The following is a 17339-nucleotide window of genomic DNA, read 5'->3' as shown; positions in this document are numbered from 1 at the left end:
TCGGTGTTTCATAAATTAAAATGAAAAGGAGCCGTCTATCCTGTCTCTAGTACCTGTATCAGCTCCAATTCAGTTGACTCTATTGTGATTTTGAACCTTGTTTTCAAAAGTGATTGCGAACGCACAAAAAGGGATAAAATGGAGGAAATTATAATAATAATTACCCCTCGCGAAGCGCGGAAGCTAATGCATTTCATAATTTTTTGGCAAAGAAAAGGGTCCCGAGAAAAGGGTATTCTCTAAGTCATATTGAATGCTTCCCTCGGAAAGATCAGATTTGATTACAATTTAGCCACAGTGCATATCTTTAACTCGCAAAACAGAGGAGAAGAAGAAATGCCGGGAGGAAGATATTGTTCCCCGCGCAGAGCAATGAAACTCTGAAATTTTAAAGGTCGGACGTTTCATTACATGCAGATATCTCTATACCCAGCGGCTCTAATTCAATTGATTTTCTAAGATTATTGAACTTCATTGCAAGGAAAATGCCGTCCAAAAAGTTGAAACTTCTGTGATTTATTGAAATTATATAAAAAGGATGATGTATAATGTCTTTGACTAATCTTGAAGCGCTTCATTTTGAACGATAAAGAAACTTAAGTGTCATTCAAAATTTCAAACTGAGGGCGCAAAATTGGACAGGAGATAAATGTGCAGGGAAATGACATGAAATTTACTAGAATTTGATTTAAAAAAATATTGTACTTTTTTATTTGATACGACACGAATTTTACACCTTCTTTTTTTTTTAAATTAGAAACCTGTTTGCCCCCAAATTATGGTTGTTAAATAATGAGCTGAAAAGCGGGAGAAGTTGCCTAGTGGAGGTGACGGCAGAAATTGATATAAAGATTTGATCCGCCCGGAGTCGACCCGACCAGAAGTTGCGCGATCAATTTGAAAAAAAAAAGATAACTTCATACACTTCTGCCTAACCTTACTCTAATTCCATGCCCTCATGTATACATTTGAACTTGAACTGGCAAGAAACACGTATAGCTGAGGTGGAAAAACAGGGTTAGAGAAAGGGTGAGGGAAACAGAGGAGAACTGCAATATTGTCATTTATCCGCGCGCAGCGCGGAAGCAAAATTCATATACATATAAATTTAGAGCAAGAGTGAAGGAGTTTCTCTTTTTCGAAAAAAAAATTAAAGAATAAACGGAAAACCCACAAAGCTACCTTTCTTCCCTTCGCTTTTCCTTTTCTCCCTTCTTTTTTTCTTTTTGGGGACGTTTTTTTTTTTTTTTTTTTTTTTTTGGGGGGGGGGCGATCGCCCCCACCGCCCCCCTGGCTACGCGCCTGTTTCCCACTGATTCACTTTCCCCGAATGACTATTCAGGGGGTGTGTGTATGCGTGTTATGGGGATGTAGTGTGTTATGTGTTTGGTAGTCGTATCGTGCAAAATAACAACAGTCCAGGAGGTGGACTACAGAAACAGTTAGATCTCAGCTTCAACATGTGCACAGCTCGTACTGTTACTTTGTCAAACAATTTCTCACATAATTCAAACCCATTTTTGAATTCGCTGCACTGGCTCCCCATCAAGGATCGGATAACTTTCAAGATTTTGTTGCTTGCCTTTCAATGGCTTTTTTTTTTTGCATTCATGGATCGGCTTCCCAATAAAATCTACCTTTTATTAATAATTATTACATACCCACAAGGTCACTATACGCTCTTCAACGTCACGTTTGCTTGTGGTTCCAAAAGTTCCAAAATCTTTGGGGATAAGATCCTTAATGCTCTTGGCGTACTGTGGGTCAAGGTATGGGGGGGGGGATCGAGGCACCAGCAAAAAATTGGAGTCACTTAGTGGGCGCGCGAAGCGCGCTCAATTGCCAGGTATACTGACCTATATAATAGACATTTTAAAGATTGTGCCTTTGAACAGATATGTATTTCACAAATAATGCGAGCGCGAAGAAAATTTGTGATTTTCATATCCCCAAAAAGGACATTATAAGCAAATTTTGTGATCATGATACGTACCTGTCTCACTAAACAAACTATGCGAGCGCGAAGCGCGAGCTGAAATTTTTGTATATTCTGACTCAAAACAGGGGCATTTTAAGGGCTATTTTTTTAAAAAGGAATTCATGAAGAGCATATATATCTCACTATAGTCATCTAATGCGAGAGCCAAGCGCTTGATGAGTTTGTTACAATTGGCACGTAAACACATGAAACCCTTTTTGAAGTCATTGTAATCATGGACATGATGCGTTTCTCACTAATCAAATATTGCGAGCGCGAAGCGCGAGTTGAAGATTTTTGAAATTCAGACCTGAAGAGGAGCAATTAAGGCTTGTGTGTAGGATTAGCTTAGACCATACGTATTTCACTGACCAAATGATGCGGCGCAAAGCGTTGGCTGAAATTTTTTCATATTCAGGCCAGAAAAGGGAAAATTTTAGGAACTGTATTTTAGGAAATCATGAAGAGGAGTCATATCTCACCAATCTACTAATGCGAAGGTAAATACGGACTGGAAATCTTTTTAAAAAATATTTAGACCGTAAAAAGGGGCAATCACTTTAAGTAGTCATAAAAATGAAGCATATGTCGCTACATAATACAATAATAACTCGAAGTGCGAGGAAATATATTTGGTGTAGGCCTATTTTGCTATTTTGACTTGAAAACGGAATGTTTTAACACAACAGGATTATAATTTCATTGAACAGACAATGCGAGCACCAGCAATGATGAACACCTAGGAACTTAGCATATCATGCTTCATAAAGTTATTAAAATATATATTTCTTATGTAATATAACATGTATATACTGTATATATATATATATATATATACATACATATATATATATACATATATATGTATGGCCATGCGTTTTGAGTTGGGCCCATTTCCGTTACAACTCAAATTTTCTTATATTTGACATCCTGTACCCATAAAAGTATATATATTCTGAAAGGAAATTGTCTGAGGAATTCAAAAATGCAATCAGAAAAGGCATGGGGTAATGTCATAAAAAGTTAAAGGTCAAAATATGTGGAAAGCTGTGAAAAAATATACTTCCCAATAAATCTGAGAATCAGATAAACTTTACACCCTATAGGAAAATAACATGCATATTTCAACTCTTTAGAGTGAGACCTTTCCAGTTATATATAACTTGTTAGAGATAACTCTACCAAAATAATTGGGCGCGATCATCTTTTAAGACCAAATTTCACATCACAATTTTTCGGGTAATTATGTATCAATGCTTGATTTACCCCTTAAATATTATGTAGTCTTGCCTTTAGTTGCATAAATACACTTGCAAACACTAACCAGTATATTATAATATATTTTACTGTGGTTATTATGAATACAAAATGATTTCATTTGACTCAAATCGTGGGATTTGTCACCTCTTGGCTCAAAGACCGGTGGACCACAGGTTGATAACTGAGAGTCATCAGGTTTAACATATAAATATAGGAAAAATGTGAATGCACAATGAAAAGTTCTCAATTCATCACTGCTTTAGCTTATTTTATAAACTTAGTGTGAACAAAAACAGCTAACATGTTATAAATAAATCCATACACCTGGCAAATATACTTTGATTATGTTATTTTATAGTGTTATATTTTAAATATATCCTCTTGCTCGACATTCTGCAGGACATGGTCTCTTGGTACTGGGTCAATTGAAGGTAAATGCACAAAACACATTCTATGGGTACAATTGCCTCTGTTAAGTGTAATCTTTAATTTGTACCAGTTTCATTCTCAAGTAGTTTTTTGATAATTTGGAAAAATATTATCTGAACACTTTTGTGCCAGCCAAATATTTGTCATCTACTGATTCATAGACGTAGTGTGATGTAACATTAAGAAAAAAAGTAAATAGCATCAGATGAGGGCTTTATTGCTGCAAACAAGTTTTCATTAATTAAAATTGCATAAAAGGTGTATTTGCTAGTTATGTTACCAGAATAATCTGAAGTTTCGGACATATCAAAGTCATCACTGTCAGTCTACGCTGTCAAAATTGAAACCATGAGGTCATAATTAACAATAAATTGATTTATCTCTGAAGTTTTTAATTAGTTTGTGCCTTTCTTTTTTAAATTTTTGCAGCTTTTAAATTTTATTGAAGGTGTAACCCACAACTCTATTTTATCTCTCCTCAATTCCTATACATCAGACAGCCACAATTTAAATCATGTTAATTTCATGATTTACATCAATTAATTATACTAATTAGCTTAATTGGGTATCCTTTAAACTTAAAAGTTCAAATTTGACCCAGGACCCACTTATGATTGAAGAATAAGCCAGTGAGCCCCAAAAAACTATTACATATTTAGGTACTGTGATGTTACTATTTAGTTTCTTAATGAAATGAAAATTTATGCTACCCTCGTCATGCTCCCCTCGTCTACCACCATGCAAAAATGGCCAATTGATGTTACATGATTGCTAATTACTGGTAAATGAAGTAATCTCAAGTATTTCTTTTTCTTTCAAGTAATTGGTATAAAGATTCCCTTTAATATGATACCAAATATACCCATGTAGCACATGTATTTCAAGATTTATACCATTAATTATTTCTGTGCTTGTCGTGCAAATGTAACGATGCCACCTATTTGCGGGCCCAACATAAAACGCATGGCCGTATATATATACATATGTATATATATATATATATATATATATATATATATATATATATATATATATATTCATAGTTATCTTGACATGTATTTTAAACTGCAGGGCGCCTTTGTAAAGCAGTTTTAAGAACTGAACAGGCCTACCCTGCAGTATAAAATAAATAAAACAAAATAAATAAATAAATAAATAAATATATATATATATATATATATATACATATATATACATATATATACATACATATATATATATATATATATGTCGCTGATGTGGTTTACGGTACACCTTGTGAAGTGTACCGTGGATAGAAGAAGAGAAGAAATGGATAGGCGAGAAAGTGGAGATTTGAGAGTAGAGTATTCTTTCTTGAAAATAGTCCTGAAAATGACTGTAAACCTTTACTACTCATCATCTCTACTCGCCGATTCAAGCCAGCATCTCCTCCTTAGCTCTACTACACAAGCTGTTCTCAACTCATCAATCTTTCCTGGTTTACAGTCCTTTTCAGAACTATTTTCAAGAAAGAATACTCTACTCTCAAATCTCCACTTTCTCGCCTATCCATTTCTTCTCTTCTTCTATCCACTGTTTCTATAACACTTCACATGGTGTACCGTAAACCACATCAGCGATTGTAATACCACCATGCAAACAATATATATATATATATATATATATATATATATATATATATATATATATGTATATATATAATGAGATGAGGCGGGGCCAACTCAACAGATGACGCAGGACACCTTGATTTGCTTTAGCTTTCGTCTTTTAATTGAGACTTCGTCAGAAGCGTCTGAAAATATAAGGAGATACAAGATCCAAGTTTGTTTTGCACATCAATGAATCATCACCAAGTTGAATATATTTCATAATGACAGATTAATGAATGAACAAATAAATTAATTAATGAATAATAAATAATTAATTCGATTAAAAAAATAATGATATAAATGAAGAAGACATACCTGTAATTACAGACTATTGTGGTAGACCGTATCCTATCTCGTTCTTTAGGAAAGTGACAAAAATTGCAAAATGAAAACATTGGTTGCTAGGTGGTGAAAGCGCAAAGCGCATTGGTAATGCGTACATAATCTATGTCACAATGAATATGAATATTCATGAAATAGATATCGTAAGCTAGAGGATGATACGAAAACATTGCTTCTTACAAGCATAGTAATTAAATCTCTATGAAACGATATAATGTTGAAATGAAATTGAGAAAAGATTGTTGAGTTGGCCTCGCCTCATCTCATTATGTTTAATATTCACAACTCAACAGCGATTGGTAGAAGTAAACTTATCATCACATTATATATACATATATATCATACAAAATCATACAATAATTTGTTCTTCCCCCACTACGTTTCTCTTTCTTTCCCTCTTTTTCTCCTTTCCCCCGTTTTTTGTTGTTGTGGCCAGCCGATGGGGGGGGGGGGGGGGGGGAAGGCACGTGCCCCCATGCCCCCCCCGTAGTTACGCCACTGCTTTGCCCCATGTGTGTCCCATACAATGGAACTAACTTCCTGAAGACATTAAAAATTGTATCTCTGTCGAGTCTTTCAAAAAAATTCTTAAAACTTTTCTTTTTACTTTTTAATTTCTTTATGCGCCTTGAGCACTGTACATAGTGGATTTGGCGCTTTAGGAGTCACAAGTATTCTTAATATTATATTATGATTAGTAGTAGTAGTATTATTTTGTTCACTTCAGTTTATTAACAACATTAAAATCCAAGTTGGCTTCCGAAAATGTGTTCTAAAAATGACTATTGTTACTCAAAAGTGGACTCATTGTTCATTAACAATATCCATCTGTGAGAGATATTTTGGTGCCTACACTTAAATCATGGAGCTATTATGCTTAAACGATGGGATAAGTTATCATATTGATTTATGAGTTTGTAACAGCACCCATTTAGATAAAATTTTAGATTCAGATTCAGATTTTAGAATCTACCATGGATTTTGGGACAAAATGGAAAACTAAATATCCTTGTTACTTGTCGAATGTATTATCTGACCCTTTATACCACAGTGTATAGACACCAGAATTGTTTCCCACAGGTTAATATTGTATGAATTCTGACCATTGTTGAGTTATAGGGGTCGTTTTAGATGCCATTTTGAAAACCCTCTTGGATTTTAGGCAACATGGACAAGTGCATATCTTTGTAACCAGTCGAAAGTAATTTTAATCATGAAACCACAGAGTGGACACCAAAATCATAAATGAACTATGTCCATTTTTAAGTAACAGCAGTCACTCAGATTTTTCGACATACTTGACCACTGACTGTCCTTGTAACTAATTTTCTTACTTTAAAAATCATTGTTTGGACATCAAAACCATATCCTTGATGGATATTACATGTCCATTTGTAAATAACAGCGGCTACTTTATACTCCATTTTTTTAAACGTACTTGACCAACGACTCTCCTTGTAACTTATTCTAATGTATATTATTAGTCCCACTTAACCATGGTAGACATACAAATGATATTCCCGGATATTGAACAAACTATGCTGTTTTTTTAAAGTAACGACAGCAATTTTAAACTCCATTTTTGAAGCTATCTTGGATTTTTCATCATAACGGACCGCTGACTTCCTTTGTAACTTGTCCCAATGTATCATTGAAACCATGATCTAGAAACCAAAACCAGCTCAGGTGGATATCAAATGTGCTATGTCCATTTAAAGTATCAACAGCCATTTTAAACTCCATTTTTTGAAGTCACATCGGATTTCTGAACACATCAGACCACTGGCCGTCCTTTATTTTGAAAACCTTTTGACGTTGAGGTCTTTGTCGTTACCAATAGAAGCAGCTTCGTTTATCATGAGATCGTTGTCGTTACCAATAGAAGCAGCTTCGTTTATCATGAGGTCTTTGTCGTTACCAATAGAAGCAGCTTGTTTATCATGAAGTCTTTGTCGTTACCAGTATAATATACAGCTTCGTTTATCATGAGGTCTTTGTATACCAATAGAAGCAGCTTCGTTTATCATGAAGTCTTTGTCGTTACCAGTATAATATACAGCTTCGTTTATCATGAGGTCTTTGACGTTACCAATAGAAGCAGCTGAATCGGGTGATTCCATACGTGTCGTACGGGACATTTAGAGAACATTTGACAGTTTTTTGACAAGAAAAACAAAAAAACATTCCAGTAACTAAAGGTGATCATCAAGTACTACCAGAGAGTTAGAAAACCAAGACTTAACATGACTTGAATTCACATCCTGCGTAATACAGATTTAAAATGTCGTACGGACGCAGAAAAAGTGGCTTTTTTTTAGAAACCTCAAGTTTGTACTCTAAAGTCTGTGAGTTGGACAGATAATTTTCATAGAAACTCAAATTGATATTCAATTACCCACAAACAAACACATCTACGAAAGAAAGCAAAATAAACCTTCATGAATAAATAAAGCAAATTGCAATTTTCGAGAACATTTTGGCGTACGGGACACTCAAAATGTGTCGTACGGGACATCTCTAAATTGAAGCCAAACTTTCTTACTTTATATCTCTTTGACTTCTTCAATCACTTTATTTGGCTGATGATAATGATAATCCTATCAAACTAAAGACATTCATTATGTTAGAAACCGCTAATGGCTGAATATTTCTGTCAATTATCATAAACAAAATAATGTGTCGTACGGGACACTTGTGTGTTGTACAGGCACTTGCGTGTTGTACTCGGCAGCCTGAATAAAACAATGAACTTTTATCAATCAGAAGGGGAGCATTGTCCCTGAATTCTTGTCTTTTAATAAGTATATAGTCATTCAGGACAATATAATTAAGTAACCTCAATATATACAATCGGGAGCAATTTTTTTCAAACCTTTTTGCATTTCATGAAACCATATGGTTTGTCTTATTTTCCAGATTTTTTGTGAACAACATGGTTTGTCTTATTTTCCAGATTTTTTTACAACTCGAAAAAAGTAAGGAGTTTCAATACTGTATATAAAAAGTAAGTGATCATCAAGGGAAATCCAAATAGATGATTGATATGTATTTTTTTTTACATCTTATAATAATTCCACATTAGCATGCAAGAGGAAGTCATCTTCCAGGCTAGGGTGAATCAATTATAAAGGTTTTCTTTTCATGCTCAATGACAAAGAAATTAACCTGTTCTGACCAGTGAAAATCACCAGTTTAGCTGAAGGGATTCACAAAAGAATACGCCTACATGAAATCAATTAAAATGGTTAGAATCACCTATTTCATGTTCTATGGAGTTAAAAAATTACTTTTTCAGTTCACTTTATGTCAAATCAATTACTTGAATTAAACAAATAGGTCTACTATTTATAGTTTCTGATAGTTTATAGTTTCTGAATCCAAAACCTGTAATTAAATGCATTATATATTGTGTGTGTTGTACGGGACATGTCCCGTACGACACAGTGTGTGTCGTACGGGACAACTATTAATATGACAATTATTGAAAAATGAAGGGCAGTAATTAGATCCTTATGGGATAAATCGATCACCCATGGGTCAAAGATAGAGAAACTGATTTTGTGAAATTGCATCATAAAAAATGAAATTGTAGGAGAAACTTTTTCACTTCCATGTGTCGTACGGGACATTGCCAAAAATAGGCTCGGAAAAATCAGGGCTGCCCCTATTATGGATCATGAAAATATTGTAGATATTATTTGGAACATTCAATGATACATTATTCCATTGACCTGCAATATTTTCAATCTTCTCGTGCTTTGCCAATAATTGTTTCAGGCAGTGTTTGTACTTGATTATTTAATCAGCAAAATTATTGAAAATTGAAAATTCCATTGTTCCCCCTTAAAAAACTATATCTGACTTCACTTTTGGTTAAAATTCATTATTTTCATAAAATTTAGGTATCATAGTAAATTATTACACTACATATGACTTATTGAAAGCAAGTTGAAATTTATGATGCTTTTGAAGTTCTAGTGTGGAATCGCCCCTTCGTTTATCATGAGGTCTTTGTCGTTACCAATAGAAGCAGCTTCGTTCATCATGAGGTCTTTGTCGTTACCAATAGAAGCAGCTTCGTTTATCATGAGGTCTTTGTCGTTACCAATAGAAGCAGCTTCGTTTATCATGAGGTCTTTGTCGTTACCAGTAGAAGCAGCTTCGTTTAACGCGAGGTCTCTCTTACTACTAGACCTACTCAATGTGACGTTAAATAAGGTGATGAGCACAGCAATTGCTATGATTTTGAGTTTATCAGATGCCATGATGGGAATGATGAAGACAACCTAAACATAAAAGGAAATATAATAAAGCTCGTGAAATTCTCTTTAGGGAATACCAGCTATGAATTTCACCTTCAAAATAATTATTTTGATATTCAATGATCTACAATCATTCTATGGAAGAAGGGAACCCTTAACAATCTGATTAGAACAGATGAAATACTCCCAGACAAACATCACACTGACAGTAAAAATATTTCATCAAAATATGACAAGGGATAACTGAAAATGAAATCCTAATTACCGAATTTAATATCAAGTTTTAATTTTATTGGGTGCCGATCAAAATAAAAATATATCCGTATTTTGTTTCCTTTCAGACCTTCTCAAGCTGCAACCGCGTAGCCAGGATTTCATTTTGGAGGGGGCGGTAAATGCACGCGAAGCGTGCCAACACTTACAGAGCGCGCGAAGCGCGCTTCCTAGGGGGTGGGTGCAGGGAGGGGGAGTTTCCCCCTTCCTCGCGAAAAATTTCGAAAGTTTTACTCTTTCGCTGGGCTAGCTGACAACTTTTAAAAATAAATTTTACTCAATACATCATATTTGGACCCCTCAAAATTACACTACAGATTTTGACGAAGAAGATTTTGAAATACTGTGATAATTTTTAAATTAACATAATTATGAATCTAATCAACATGAAGTATAATCTATTCACTGCTAATTTTACATGATAAGTAGACTTATTAAAATGTTTAAATTTTAAAAAATACCCTTACTGGTTGAAAGGTTGAAAAGAAAAATTAAGTACTCCAGGGTAACAGGAAAATCCAAGATGGTGCCCTCACTGGCTGCCGTAGGCTAAAAATCCACAACTCATCCATTACTTGATAAAATGGCTTTAATTTGTTTTTTATTCATTGGTTATTAAGGATCAATAGTACATAGGGCCAAGTTACAGGGACAGCCAGTGGTCTGGAATGTCCAAAAACATAAGTTGGCTTCAAAAAATTGAATCTAAAATGGGTGCTGATACCTAAAGCGGACGTAGCTCATTTCATATTGGCCTAGGGGAAGTGATTTTGACTTTAAATCATTGGTTTCAAGAGTCTAATAATATTAGGACAAGTTACAACGACGGTCAAGTATGTCCGAAAATCCAATATGGCTTCCGAAAATAATTATAAAATGGCTGCTGATACTTAAAAGTGGAATAGCTCATTTTATATTCACCTGTGAGATATGATTTTGGTGTCTAAACTATGATTTCAAAGGCGAATAATACATTAGGACAAGCTACACGGACAGTCGGTGGTCTTGTATGTCCAAAATTCCAAGATGGCTTCCAAAAACTTATATAAAACAATGTCTAATGTTGCTTACAAATAAACATAGTTTGTTCAATATCTGTCTGGGGAATATGATTTTGGTGTCTAAACCATATTTTAAAGGGTCAAGTAATGCATTAGGACAAGTTACAAGGACAGTTGGTGGTTTGGTATGTTAAAAAACGCAAGATGGCTTACAAAATGGGGTCTAAAATTGACTGTTGTTACTTAAAAATTGGCAGAGCTCATTCTATATCCGCCTGTGAGATGTGATTCTGGTGTCTAAACCATATTTTCAAGAGTCAAATAATAAATTAGGACATAGTTTGTTCAATATATGTCTTGGGAATATGATTTTGATGTCTAAACCATAATCATAAAACCATGGTTTAATGCATTAGAACAAGTTACGAGGACAGTCAGTGGACTGGTATGTTAAAAAATCCAAGATGGCCTCCAAAATGGGGTCTAAATTGACTGTTGGTACTTCAATATGGACATAATATAGTTCATTAATAATATACTATGGGGATATGATTTTGGTGTCTACACTAGTATTTAAAGGGTCAAGTAACTAATACTGTACATTTGGTCAAGTTGAAAGGACAGTCAGGTGTCATTATTGTGTCAAAAAATTCAAAGATGGCTTGAAAAATGGGGGTTATAATGTTACTAAAAAATTGACATAGTACATCAAAAATACACCTGGTGATATTATTTTGGTGTCTACACTAGGGTTTCAAGGATCAAATTATACTTTGGGACTGGTTACAATTGTCCATTTTGCCTGAAAATCCAAGATGGCTTCCATAAATGGGTTCTAAAATGACAACTGTTACTTTGAAGTGGATGTAATATCCACTTGTGAGAAATAATGTTGGTGCCTACATTCAAAATGCAAGCAGGTAAGAGTTGGCAACAGCACCCATTGATGTAATTTTAGAATCTACCTTGGATTTTTGACAAAATTGATAACTAACCATCCTTGTTACTTGTCCTAATGTAATAGTGGACCCTTCATACCACAGTGTAGACACCAAAAATGTTTATCACATGTTGATGTTGTATTATATGAACTCAGATAATTTCTGAGTGATACATGTATAAGTCATTTTAGATGCCATTTTGAAAATCCTCTTGGATTTTTAGGAAAAAATGGACTTGTACTAGATATCATTGTAACCAGTCTAAACATATTTTTAAAACCTTGAAACCAAAGTGTGAACACCAAAATATTTTTTTCTTGGTGGATTTTAAATGAACTATGTCAATTTTTAAGTAACAGACTCCGATTAGACTCCAATTGTCGGAAGCCGTCTTGGATGTTTAGACACACTGGATTACGGACTGTCCTTGTAACTTGTTCAAATGTACATGATGTATTTACTGACATATATTACACGAAATATGTCCATTTGTTAGTAACAGGAGCTATTCCATTTTTGGAAGCCACCTTGGATTTTTGGACAAACTTGACCACTGACTGTCCTTGTTACTTGTCCTTATGTATTATTTGACCCATTTAACCATGACATAAACATATTCCAGGATATCAAACAAACTACTTTTTTAATGCAGCAACAGCAATTTTAGACTCCATTTTTGGAAGCCATCTTGGATTTTTTTATATAATGGACAACTGACTGTCTATTCAACTTGTGATAGTGTATTATTTGACCATTGAAACCATGGTCTAGACACCAAAATCATATATCTCAGATTGATAGGAAATGACCTATATCATATATGTCCATTTATATATCAACAGCCATTTCACACTCCATTTTTGGAAGCCGTCTTAGGGTTTTGGACACGTCAGACCACTGGCTGTCCTTGTAACTAGTCCCAATGTACTACTTCACCCTTAAAACATAGAAACCAAATTAAGCCACTGAAATTAGATGTTATTTGGTTGTCATGGCAATGGCTGAAGTTATTTGTACATCAACAGCAAACATATCTATGCTTTGCATCCTAAAATTAGGGGAAATTTATGACAAAATACAGATTTTAAACTGTTTTTCGATCAAATTTGGTGCTTTTCTTGGGAAAAAAGAGTCGTTGCCATGGCAACGGCCCATTTGCAACATTGATATTTATCATTAACTTCAAGCATTACCAAGGCAACCTCAAATTTCATCATTCTAATGAACTAATGCGAAACATTGTAATCTTTGTTCAAAATTAAATGACTGGGTCAAACCTTGAGTTAATTGTTATAAATTGCATTTTCCACCTGTCCATTATCATGTCAACCATGTTATATTTTTTTTCAAATTAGATGTTACTTGGTTGCCATGACAATGGATTTATATGTTATTTGCATGTTAACAGCAAACATATCTATTCTTACCCTAAAGTTAAGGGAAATGAAAGAAAAATCAGATTATAGTCCTTTAAAAAAAATCAAAACTGCTACTGTTCTTGGGTAAATGATCCGTTGCTATGGCAACAGGCCATTTGGAACATTGATATTTATCGTTGAATTCAAGTATTACCAAGGCAACATCAATGTTTATTATTTTAATTAGTTCATGCAGAACACTGACTGTATTATTTTCCCCTAAATTAGTTGAGTAGGTCAGACCTTACGAATGCACATTAAGTTAATATTCATTGTATCTTTCACCTGTTTTTAACCTTATCATCCACTTAAAAAAAAAAAAAAGATGTTATTTGGTTGCCATGGCAATGGCTTAAGATGTTATATTTATAAATTTAGTCACAAACATATCTCGATTAGTACCTTGAAATTAGGGAAAATGGAATGATGATCATACCGTACATGTATTCTACATTTTTATCAATATTTTTACCTTTCTAGAGGGAAATAAGCTGTTGCCATGGCAACGGGCCCTTTGTAAAATTGTTCCTTTTTAAATTCAATTCAAGCATTTCCTAAGCAACATAATATTTTATCTTTATAAAGAACTCCTGCAGAACAATTTTGTATTTTTTGTTCAAATGAGGGGGTCAAAACTTAAGCATGCAGATTAAGTCAATTCCAATTGTATTTTCTACCTATCCATTGTCTTGACAACCATGTTATTTTTTGTAAATTAGATGTTATTTGGTTGCCATGGCAATGGCTTGAGATGTAATTTACACATTTAGCAACCAAAATATCTTTGTTAAGCACTGTAAAATTAGGGGAAATTAAAGATATATCATATTCTACAACTTTTTTTAATCAAAATGTTTATTTTTCTGGGGAAAAACAAGCCGTTGCCATGGCAACGGACCGATTGGAACTATCTTGATGATCTTGAATATTTCTAAATTTCATATGTATTCAATTGGGAGCCTGAAAATTATCATTTTGGTCATCTATATCATGTTTATTTACCATTTATATGGGAATGTATGTTGTTTTGGAGAAATTAATCCGTTGCCATGGCAACGGCCGAAAATGGCATTTATAAATTTACCTCCCATCTTTAAAATAAATCTTATGGCATATACTAATACTTGTGAAAGTTTTATGCTTTAGTCAAAAATTTGCACAATTGTTGTGATTTTTGGAGCTAATCCGCTCTACTAATATACGGCTTATGGATAGTCATTATGACAGGAGTCTGTCACAAACAGTACAGGAAACGTTCAATTTCCGAGTTTATTTGACACTGAAATCATTAATAATTACCAAAATAGTTCTCTTCAAAATACAATGTAAATGCACTTTTGAAATGTTTCTAATCTTAACACAGAGTTAGACCATAAGCCGGAATTTAATTATTTGAATACTTGCCTTTATTTGGGACGAGATGAAACTTACGTTAGACAATTTCGCGAGGAGTAGATACGAGCACGGAGATTGACTGTGATACTGCTCGTTGTGATGTTTGCAGGCTTCTGGCAGAAAGATTTTATTGAGATACTAACGCTCAAACACTCATAGCAATCACCTTGTTTTTTAATAGAAAAAGTGAGACCGTATGTTCCGCCTAGACGAAATTGTAAACAATTTCTATAAAATTGTATTAAATCTAACAAAAATATTCAACCACATCCGAAATTCAATTTTCATCTCAATCATGATTTTTTTTGTTTTACCTTTAACGTTATCCCAGGTTGTCAAGGTCTGGACCATATGCTCCATCTTTCTGTTATTTACTCTATTTATAATGTACCCTTTGTATTCATGTTTTGTTTGTTTTCATGCTCTGTTATGTTAAGCAATACACACATTCTTTAGTCAGTTCGGCATGGGTATTCAAATTCTTCCCAATACCGCTCTTTATTTCTTTTAACTTGCCTAGCGTTACATATTTGTTAATAATGTTTGTTGAATGTATTTAATTTTATTTGAATTTTAATAATGTGTAATTTTCTATACCGGATTGTGCAATACTCTCTCAATGGTTTTTCTATGAGGACTCGCATGCCTCTGGGCAATAGTATTAAATTTTACTTTTGCGAGCCCTGGCCCATGGAAAAAACATTTTCTTACTCTTTTCTTCTTTTCGTTCATTTCTACTTTTCATATTTAATTATTCAATTTCAAATTGTATTTTTGTATTTACATTGTGCAATTTTCGTATGTTTTTATGGCCTGTATTTCTATCAGATTGTGGAAAATAAACAAATCTAAATCTTAATCTCAATACGATTCGTCGTGTAATTTCTGGCTCAGAATGAACAGCTCTGTTTACTTTGTTATTTTGACAATCATATATAAAATATTAGGCATATATTATTCACAGTTCCCTATGTTTTGTACAAGTATTGTTTAAAAAAACGGGGTAAAAGCCCGAAACAACATTAAGCAAAAAAGGCAATGTTAATAAGCCATTTCGTATATAGTGGGCTCTAGAGCGACGGCTGTTTTCTTGAAATTGAATAGGTATACTCAATTAATTGTTATTTTCTAAAAGATTCTATGTCATATCTCAACTAAACTCTCATCTTTCTTAAGTTATTTCATGAAATCATAATGATTTCATTTTTTCATATTACACTAAAATATAATGCAGCAACGAATGTTTCTTGTATTAAATCAGTTGTCAATCCAATTTTTTTAGTTCTTGGAGAAAAAAATGAATAAAGTTAATTTCATGTAATAAAATACGTATACACACTAAGAAATCGCGGTTCAAATGCGATACGTGCGTACACCCCTTAATACCATCGAGGTGCAAGTTAGCTCTTATGCGAGAGTATAGTCGATATGACATTTTCCGAACCTAGAATTTTTTTTCTCGATTCGTGTTCATATGTGGTCCTAGAACAAATTCAGCTGCTAATTTGCATAAATCCAAAATGGCAGCCACATAAGCGATCTTAAAAGCCTTACTTTTGAACCTCTTGCCCCAAAATGATGAGGAATAAGTCCTTTAATGGGTTTAGGGGTGTGTAGAATCCGTTTATTTTATTATTTTTGCAATATTGTCATCTACAGGTCAAATCCAAGATGTCCGCCAGATCATTGGCGGCGGAAGCCAAACAATTTAGGGGGGGACCACCAAAAAATTTTGATAAGCCCAAAAAAAAAAGGTTATATTTCAACCAAAATTTTAGGGGGGACCGACAAAAAAATTTTGACAAGCAAAAAAAAAAAAAAAAAAAAAAAAAAGGTCATCAACGAAAAATTTAGGGGGGGGGACACGTCCCCCCGTCCCCCCCCCCCGCTTCCGCCGCCTATGCGCCAGATGCCATCTTGAAAAATTGAATTTGAACGCCTTGCCCCAGAATGATGAGTAATACCTTTGTTCATGGGTTTTGGGGTGTGTAGAATCCGTTTATATATCTACTTTGCAATATTAGGTCATCTTCAGGTCAAATCCAAGATGGCCGCCAGATGACGCCATCTTGAAATATTAACTTTTGAACCCTTTGCCCCAGAATCATGAATAATAACTCTATTCGTGAGTCATTTGGTGTGTTCATCCAATATCTGATGTAATTTTGCAATAAAGGTTAAAGGGGAATCCAACCCAAATAAAAACTTGTTTTTATAAGGAAAAGAAAAATCAGACAATTTGATAGGTGAAAGTTTGAACAATATTGGACAAACAACAAGAAAGTTATAAATTTTTAAAAGTTGTAAATATTGGTAATCACTATACCCATGGAGACTTCAAATTGGCCGCATATGGGATGGCATAGTGATGTAAGGCAAGGACTACTCTTCCATGTACTCCAATACATA

Source organism: Lytechinus pictus, chromosome 4 (genome assembly GCF_037042905.1).
Source record: "Lytechinus pictus isolate F3 Inbred chromosome 4, Lp3.0, whole genome shotgun sequence".
Taxonomy (NCBI): domain Eukaryota; kingdom Metazoa; phylum Echinodermata; class Echinoidea; order Temnopleuroida; family Toxopneustidae; genus Lytechinus; species Lytechinus pictus.
This window is presented reverse-complemented; position numbering follows the sequence as displayed.